Source organism: Protopterus annectens, chromosome 7.part0 (assembly GCF_019279795.1).
Source record: "Protopterus annectens isolate FY-2018-M chromosome 7.part0, PAN1.0, whole genome shotgun sequence".
Lineage (NCBI taxonomy): Eukaryota > Metazoa > Chordata > Ceratodontiformes > Protopteridae > Protopterus > Protopterus annectens.
The window spans coordinates 1,829,081,167-1,829,091,476 of NC_056739.1; positions in this window are offsets into that span (position 1 = coordinate 1,829,081,167).

Genomic DNA, 10,310 nt, shown 5'->3' on the forward strand with positions numbered 1-10,310 from the left:
GAACCCATGAATCATTGAACTGTTATAGGACTGAATGGGTTTTAGTATTGAGAAAGTTTTTTGTGCATGAAAGCTTTACTATTATGTAATATATCCATTTTGATTTGCTTGTTCAGCATTTCATTATTCATAATTATTTAATTTTTGCATTTATGCTGTTGTGTCTGGCTTATTTTTGGATTGTGATTTATTAGTTTTTCTTACAGAATTCTTCTTTGAGCACTTTTTGCTTGTTACCATCTCTATGGAAGAGGTTCAGTAGACTGTCTGCTCCCTGAAGATTGGCAATGCCTTAGATCCAGGGGAGGTTATCTGCGGATGCTTGTAAAACTTATAAGCAGGAAATAGGGCAGATGTTATTGGCTTAGCCTAATAAATCTTTGCAGATACGTATTTCGCTTTATTCAAGTCTTTTGAGATCAGTCATAAAAAAACAAAAAAACACAGATAAGATCCTTTATAATTCCACACAAATAAAATTATCATCAATAATTCACACAACAAAGCTAAAAGTGAATCAATCTATTCTCTTTAATGCTTCAGCAAAAGCCTTCATAATAAGTCCTTTAGCCCCTAAAATTGTAGGTAAATGTTTTTCGTTGTCTGCTTGGACCAAAATATTACTTGACTAGTTAGAAAAGCTAGTCTTGCATTTATTTGGATTAGCTCAGCAAGTTAAATGACATGAGTGAGTGTGGATCTAACATGATTCTTTCACAATGTGGGGCAGATTAGTGGTGTAGTAAAGGTGTTTAGGGCAACTGTTTTAATATGTATTTTAAGAAACATTTTGATTTCTTAAATTTGGACTCGATGTGGTAATTCCTGCAGTGTTTGGGGATTAAGCACAATTTGTGTCATACTATAATTTTTTTTATTGTCATCTACTGGCCCAAATGGTATTCAGTGGGTGTAGGTTTTTGCCATTTGATTTGGGAAGAAGGACTAGGCAGGGTTATCCTCTTTACCCACTTTTGTATCTATTAGCTGTAGATATCCTAAGCGTGTATTTACACTGGCACCATACAGAATGCATCTTCATCTTGGCAGATATAAAATGTTTAATGAATAATTGGTGCATAGATGCCTAGGCTGTTTGGCTCAGTAATCCACTTCTTAGATGTATTCAGTTTGTTCAGAAGGAGTTGAGATATTTTAGTTCTTTCTATTGAGTGGGTTTGTTTTGTCTGTAAGGATTCTGTAAGAGGGCTAGTTCTGAAATCAAATGTACACACGAAGTATTGAGGGATAGTCCTAGTCCAAAATTACAATGATAATTTGCAATCTAATTTAGAGGCTTGACTGTTCGACTATAGGAAAATAGTTGCAAACTGGAAAGCACACATAGCATTTTGGCACACATTTCCATAGTGATGTTAATGATTCTTCTTAAGTTTTTATACAATTTCCTATACTTGGTTAAAAGCACAGTACTGTCAAGTTACAAGCACTTTCATGTGTTTTTTATCTGGCAGTCTTACTTACCCTCCTCTCTAGATCTAAGTCGATAAAACCAATAACACAGAATGGACTTGGTTTGCCACAACTTGTACATTACTCTGGGTTAATTCATTTAAAATTTTTTCACAGGTCAGAACTGTTTAAAATCCACTCTTTGTTACCTAAAAATGGTATGTTGCATTCGACAATTCCTTCTAAACAGGAGTAAAGAGAAGGAAGATATGGAACTTAGGAGGTTTAGATATTACATTTATACATTGGATAAGTGTCTTTATTAATGGATAAATGGGGCAATGTTTATTTTTATTTTTATTTATCCCTTATAAACCATGTTAGTCCCAGTTGGCTCGTGGCCTCTCCTCAGGGGAGGCCCAAGGAGGTATTTATACTACTAGAGGAATTTGGCCAGGCTATCATGAAACTTCCCATACTCAGTTCGATAGTGGGGCCTGTGCTGTTATCACATAAAGAGAAATACTCCATATTAAGGATTGCAATAAATGCTGATGTCTCCACTGTGACAAGTATAGTCTTGCTGTTCAGAACTGGGTGATGTTTCATACTAAATGTAAGAAAGCGGGTCATGTTTGATCAGATTGTACTGTTTGCAGGAAAGTGATCCCACCCAACTTGCACTCCTCATCTCTCATCCTAGCCTTCCCTCATTAAATATTACACAGCCATGCATCTTATATTCAACATCTTTCTCCTCACATTTACTTTCTACCTCTCACTCCTTCTAAAACTATCATCATTTCACACAACCTATCTACTGCAATCTGTTCTAGTCTTTATGGAATTGATGTAATCTTACAAAAGAAACTGATCCTCTTCTCCACACAACACAGCCTTCCCTGCTACCATGTCCACAAATACTACTGTAATCCCAAACAGAAGCCCGTACCTAGCACTCTCCCTATTCTCTGTAATCTAGTCCCATGTATGATATATATCCTAACCCCAGCCCTTCTCCCTCAGCTCAAAATTCTCCTTACTCCACAAAATCCATAACCTTCACCACAATTAATCTCCAAAGGATTAGAAATAAAATTGCTCAACTGCATGCATGGCTGAGTCAACATAAACCATATTTTACCATTATCTCTGAAACATGGCTAAAACCATATATCAAAGATTCTGAATTTCTACCCCCAAACTATTCATGCCTCAGAGCTAACAGACTTCATAAAAAAGATGGAGCCATCACCTTACTATTCCAAAACACCTTTATCATAATTCCATATTCTAAACCTGCTTTTCCAATGTAGAGCTGCTTGTTACCTTCCTAAAACTAAACACCTGCAATACCTTTGCATCATAGTCATATACATCCCCCCAGGTAAAAATATTCCTATTCTAGAAGAAATTCTTGCCTGAGCAAACAACAACATAAAAAATAAAACTATTGTTTTAGGCGATGTTAATATCAACTGGCTAGATATCTCCAACAATAACCCCTCTACTAATATCAACCTTCACATTTATACTCAGCTAATCTCTAACATTACCAGACCTGACAATAACAAAAACAGAAGCTCAGTCTTGGATTGGATTTTGGTTTCTGATCCTGACAAAATTTCCTCTTCCGGCACACTCCTTGACAGTATTAGTGATCATTCTCCAGCATTCATAATACGTAAGCTTACTTCTATACCAAACATACACCAATATAGATATACCAGAGATCTATCCCACTTCTCTCAAAATACTCTCAATGACATCCTACAAAAAATTAACTGGAGCCCACTGAAATGTCTTCCACTTAATGAAGCTTTGGAATTCTTTAATTCTACATTTTCAGGATTCTAAATAGTCTTGCCCCACTGTGACTAAAAAGAATCAAATCAAAACATGCCTGCTGGCTTGCAAAGTCCACAAAGCAAGTTATGTCCTCTAAGGGACAAAGCTTGGAAAGTCTGGCAAAAAAACAAAACATCTTCCAACCTCATGCAATAGAAACACCCTAGTGATCAGGCAAAATGCTTAGTTGTCCAAAACAAAAAAAGAATACTTCCAAGCTATCCAAGACCAGCATAGACAAAATCTCAAGAAATTATGGGGAGCAATCAACTCCCTACTCCACCCAGGAACTAACAATGCCTCATGCCAAAACCCAGAAAAAACTCCCTCAGATCTAGCCTCACTCTTTAACACATACATTATTGACACCATCACCAAACTTACTACTACCTTCCATCTCATCAACCCAGTCCCACAAGTAACACCATCAGTGAATACCCGGACAAATCCTCTAGATATTTTCTCACTGTCACCCATTCCCACATCTGCCATCCAAAAACTTCTTCATAAACTAAAACCATGTACCAACACCACAAATAACTTACCTGCAGAATACTTACAACTAGCAGCCTCTTCCATTGCATATCCTATCAGCATCTTCCTCAACAGGTCCATTCAAGAATCTTGTATACCTGATATCTGGAAGAAAGTATTTGTTCCCCCTCTTCATAAAGGTGGCAACAACTCCGAAGTTTCAAATTCCGCCCTATCACCATTCTTTCTCCATCTCTAAAATACTAGAGAAGTGCATTCACACTCAGCTCCTAAGTCATCTGGTAAAACACCAAATCTGTTCCCCCACTCAACATGGCTTAAGGCCGGACATAGGACCAAGACAGTAAATAGAGCTCGTAATTCCAGCTCCTTAGTGTCTGCACTCTTTTTTGATTTATCAAAGGCATTTGACACTATTTCCCACTCCCTGCTCTCTGCCTATCTCCCCCACCCGACAATGGCTTACTAACTATCCCAGCAATAGGCAACAATCGACTATATGTCAGCATTCTTCTTCCCTTTCATCACTACAAATACAGATATTCCCCAAGGTTCAATTCTGGGTCCCCTCCTTTTCAGTATATTTGTCAATAACTTCCATAACACTCCTACCCAGAGTACTGTCATCCAATAGGCAGATGACTCTACTATCATCTGTTCTTCTAAATCTGCCACTGTATTACAGCATCTTACCCAAGAAGCATTTACCTCCACTGAATCTTGGATGTCTCAGAACTATCTCACCCTTAACCCCAATAAAACAAAACTCTTCATATTTACCCTAAAAAATCTAGCCCTGTTGACAAGTCACTATTTACTGTTCAGTCCCATAACAACACTACCATTGAAGTTGTCCCTAGTACCAAATTGCTAGGTGTATTCATTGATGACAAATTAGCTTTTGACATTCACATCCAAAGCAACATAAAAAAAACATCAAAAGCTAGGTGCCCTCTATAGGCACAACTATTTCCTTAGCCTCTCCCCTAAAAACTGCTTCCAACTCATCTATATGGTGCTCCCATCTTCACCAATCTACAATCCTCATTAAAAACTAAACTAGTCTGGCTACAACAAAGTCACTAAATTTGCTACAAATGCAAAATTATCTACCCACCACTGCTCCTCTTTGCATCAACTTAATTGGCTAGAATCCCCTCACAACTAACCACAGCCCACAAGATAATCTACCAACCAGAAACTTGCCCTTCCCTGTCCTCCATATTGACCATATACAATCCTAACTGCCACCTTAGGTCTGAAAACAAAATGCTTCTGTCTATTGAGATACCCTCTCAGCTGGCCAAATGTTGTATTCTCATGTTGTCTCCAGGTTATGGAATATTCTCTCATCCTCACTCAGGACTATTAGCAATCCTGCCTCCTTTAAAAAAATCCCTCAAATTATATGTCTCCTCTCACTGGCTATGCTCCTGCACCTAAAAAAATAATCACAACAACTGACCTCTCTCTCTGGATCCTCAACCTTAGCCATTCAACAACGAATATCTCCTCTCCTTCTCTCTACCATACTGATTCCTAAACTTGACTCTTCCTCCTTTAGCCCTTTTGTCACCTCCTTTCCACCCTGAAGTCAACTCTCCTATGCAAAGAACTCTGCAAATATATCTATACTCGTGTTATTTCGAATGCATGCCATCTTTACTTCCATATTTATACCTGATTGTAAATGTTATCACTGTTGTTGCTATTACTTTCTTTAAATGTGAAAGTACCGCTCAAAATACTTTGTTCTATGTATTAACATTTTTACTTTTGTATGTATTTAAGGATCATTTGTGTGTAAGTAATAAAAGTGTAAGTACTGCCAGTGGTGGCTGGTGACATCATTTCAAAGGGGGCTGCAGAAGACAGCTGAATGGGTGTGGCCAATTAGAAAGGGACTGAGTTATGCTCAAAACCACAAAACTGGGACTTTAATTAAATATGCTGCCCTGGGTGCCAGATAGTGTTGCCACCTTTTCAAATGCCCAAAGTAGGACATTTTTTGTAGAAATGTGAGATTTTTCAGGACAAAACATACCCATAGCCAGTGCAAAGGGCAGAACTTCATTGTCATTGCCAAAATAAAAGCTTATTTTTGTAGCATTTGAGTTGCTTATCCTATTTCAGATAATATTTATGTGTTTTAGATACAAAATAACTGTTTTATGCAACTATTAAAGAAAACTTAAGAAATATATTCTGTCTTAAAATCTCAGGATATTTGCCATTTTTTAGTTGTTTTCACAGGACACAACTGCTCAAAGTGGGACTGTCCTCTCAAAGAGGGACAGTTGGTAACCCTAGTGCCAAACTGTCATTATGAGATTCAAATCAAGACAAAATGAAGTGGAGAAGAAATAAAAATATTTCAAAGCATTGACTACATGACAGCTTACTTAATATCTAGATGGAAACAAAAAGGTTGTGAGGCATGAAAAAATAAATTACTTTTTAAATACATTACTGGAATGCCAGTCAAAATCAAGTATAAAATCAAGTATAAAAAACAAGCAGCACTCAACTCAAACCACTTCTCCTTGCACTGCAGTTCTAATTATAATTTATATTCAGCTTTATAAAAGCACCACGTAGCATGCTGAAAGTAACAATCTCTGTGATACCCCCACTTGTAAAAATGTTTCTTATCCAAAAAAAACCTGCTGCCTGACAACTATCTATTTGTTTCATGGATCAAAACACAATCAAAGTAAAAAATGAACAGCAAACAAGAAACAAGCTTAAGATAAATTGCTTAAAGGATTATTGCACAGGTTATGGACCACACATGATAGATTGGCATTCTGTTTAGTTTATGGGTAAAGCCTGCAAAGACGACTGCAAGTCTCCAACAAATGTAATGAGCTTCTGCAAATACTGTAATCCTGTCCTTGATTACAAATACTGACATATGCATTTCAATACCTAAGGCTTATAAGTTACCTAGTTATATAAATATTCTCTGCATGGCAACAACAAAAAGGCTTTCAATGTTGATTATTTTTTAACAGTATGCTTATTAAAGCTTACTTGCATCTTACAATCTCAGGCAAGCTTATCTGATGGTTATTAAAGCATTGCTACTTAAACACAGATGGGAGGGATACTCTGCACATTTACACTGAATAACTGCTCCTTGCCTTGCTTGGACACATCCAGAGTAACTACATGGGGGAGTGAGGAACAACAAGTATGTCACAATTTGAAATTTGTCTGGCTGACGGTGATGGCCCTGACGCAGTTGTCATACCTCTTAACCTCAGAGCAAGAAATTTGGAAAAAGCCATAAACAAAAGTGGGACAAAGGCTAAAAAAAGGACAATTTTTAAATATTGCTCTTATAAACTTAGAAAGATAATAGAATGGTATGAATGTATGAATTTTCTGAAGGGTATGAAATCTGAAACTGAAATATCTGTCATTATTTTCTAACATCAATCTTTAATGATTTGCCACTAATTTGCTAGAAATCTACAATTTTATGAAAAACAGACCATAAATGTGATGCAAAATATAAAAAAGCCACACACTACAACTGTGAACCTGTCAAAGAATGGACACATTTTAATATTAGCACTGTTAAGTTGGGCAGCTGACAAAATAAGAGAATCTACATGCATTTCTGAAATAAAAGCAATCTGTAATTATGATCATTGCAATTATTTATTAATTGTAAACCCTCCACATTTCTTCCAAAATTGCCATTTTGAGGAGGGATTATTAGGGGAAAGCAACATTTTGAGCCAGAATCTGGGACAGTTGAGATGTTTGGATATACATAATTCTATAAAGTGATTTATTTGTGCGTAACACAGGAAATCTGGACAAGGCCAAATATATTGGGGGAACAAAGAAACAGTACTAAAAATGCTTTTGTATAAACTTAGTTAATAGAATAACAGGTCTTGCTTTAGCATGCATTTTCTTAAGGGCATAAAGTATGAAACTCAATGGCTGTCATTATTTAGTGACTTCATTCCTAAATGATTTACCAGAAAACCACAAAATATATGAGGAACAAACCAAAAATAAGAAGCAAAATACTATTCATTCTGTGAAAATCTGGACAGTTGAGAGGTATAGTTTAGCCGGGAGAATTGTGCAGCAGAAATCCTACATGACAGACTTAGCTCCCTAGGTGTGTACAATAAGTACCCCTCCCCCCAAAAAAAAGAAGATCTAAGTGAAGTGATTGCTTCAGTCTGGCCTTATCACAATCAGTAGCTTTCAGACAAATATTCAGTAACAAAAACAGTTTGTAAACACATCCAACCAAGAACTTGGAGGGTGCATACCTGAGTTGTTCAGATAATCAGTAAAACCTTCCTGATTGTATTAAATTTTATTCCTTGTATAATACAGTACAGTTGTTAGACGGAGTTTTAAATGTATTATTTTGAACATTTTTCCAGTAAACAATGAAACAAAATGCATGCACAAATAATGACAAAACTGCCCAATTCAGAACATTTCCATCAGAAAAATCTACTCAAACTTCTACAATCCACCAGTATCAGTAAATATGCACAATCTCTGCAGTAGTCAAAGTCATCAAAATAATTTCACATTAAAGAGATCTGTAACTAATGAAGAGGTTACTGCTAGCAAACAACTTTATGCACAAATGTGGTGCATTCAGATCATGTAGGTTTATTAATGATAGTCCCTGTGTGGAAATCATAACATATGACAGAAATTTAGAATGCCCTGGGGTATGTAACTGTAACACAAAATTTGTGATTTATGTGGCAATGTGTGTCTCATGCCCAGCCTTTTATGTGGACAAGACCACAAGATGTTTGAGAGAGGATAGCAGAGCATAACAGGAATATTAAGAAACAGAAACTGAGTAGAGCCCTGTATATGCATAGTAATGAATGCACTAACTTCAAAATGTTTATATTTATTGTGTTGGACAGAGTATTCACTGATGGAAGGGGTGGTGTCCCAGATTTAGATTTACAAATAAAAGAAACAGAATGGCAATTACATTTGAATGCCAAGAATAAACCGGGGGTTAATGACAACATTTCACTAGCATGTATTTTAAATCGTAGAACAAAAAATATTTAAAATATATATTGTTACCATCAGAATTGCTATAGTTGTATCCTGGCTGATAAGTTCTCAGTTGTTGTATGTTTTTAAGATGTTTTATATCATGTTTTGTGGAATATTTTAACTTTTTTTAAAGAAAAATTATTTTCAAAGCAGCACAGACAGGAAATTATGTATGTACTTAATATATAGGAAGTCGTTTTATTGTTTGAATTTGACTCTGATGATGCCTTAGTATGCTGGGTGAAAGTGCTAAGTCTAAAAATTGTATTTAATAAAACTACGGTTGTTTTGAACTTCGTGCAGTGGCTTTACTTTCTAAGCTACCAGTTGAGCTACTGTCAATGTGTCCATGGTGTAACCTTTTATTATTGATACTTATTGGTCATGGATAGGTCTATATTTGGCCTGACTGGACAGAAAAAGAATATCTGTCTTAGTCAGATGTTTGTAAAAGAAGCACCAATGCAGTTGTCTACAGTTGTCTAGTTAGAAAGTTTTAAAATGTTTGATAGACTGGGTAAACTATGTTGATGACAGTTTTTGCAGTTTCTCTGACTATTTCATGGAATTCTGTGATCAGACAAGATTTAAGATAAGTGATTGTTTAGTTTAAATTATTTATTCTAACCTTCTCCAGGCTCAAACCACTGTTGTACAAGTCAACTCATTTTGTCTTTGATGCTGTTTTCCAAACCATTAAATTTAAATGGTTAGAATTTTTAACTGAGCCTCTTATTGAGAAAGACCGAGTAGGAGCTACAGTAGATTGGTATCAGTCTGAATATATCCTTCTTTGTCAATCACTTTAATTAAAAAGTTACATATTTGTCAAAATTCATCCATATAGAAAACAAAAGTAATCTGGAATTCTCCAGTCTGGTCTGGTATTCCAGCTGTGACCCAGTGGCTAATGGGACTAACAAATGCAAAGGACATAAAATCACTTTAGCTAGCAGATCTAGGGCACTGTCTCTATGATGCCCTCCCTGTGGGGGGAGTAAAAACACCTTGTTGAAGTTTCAAGTAGTTCATTCAATTAAGCAAGTTCACAGGTAAGTGTTCAGATCTAGGAAGGCATCATAGTGAGGGCCGCCTAGATCTTCTAACTAAAGTAATTTTTTCTGGATTAATCCTTCACACTCCAAATTATCTGTATGGCTTCAATGCAAAGTATAGAGATTAGATAACTGTTTGACATATGATGAGGAAACAGCAGATTATTTCTGTACATTACAGAGGTGCCCAATGGCAAACAAGTGTAACATAAAGCTCAGGATGCAATTTCTTTCAGTTTTAGAATATTACTATAATTTAGAGCAGGTGTTAAATTCTCATTCTCGTGTATATAGCCCCATGTAGTTTCATTGACTTGTACTGCATATGACTGCTTAATGCAAGTTTCCTTAACAATAACTGCAGAGATTTCATATACTGGAAACATATGTCAGATTACTTCTCATGAAAAATGTACATAAATTGTTAGGAGTGCT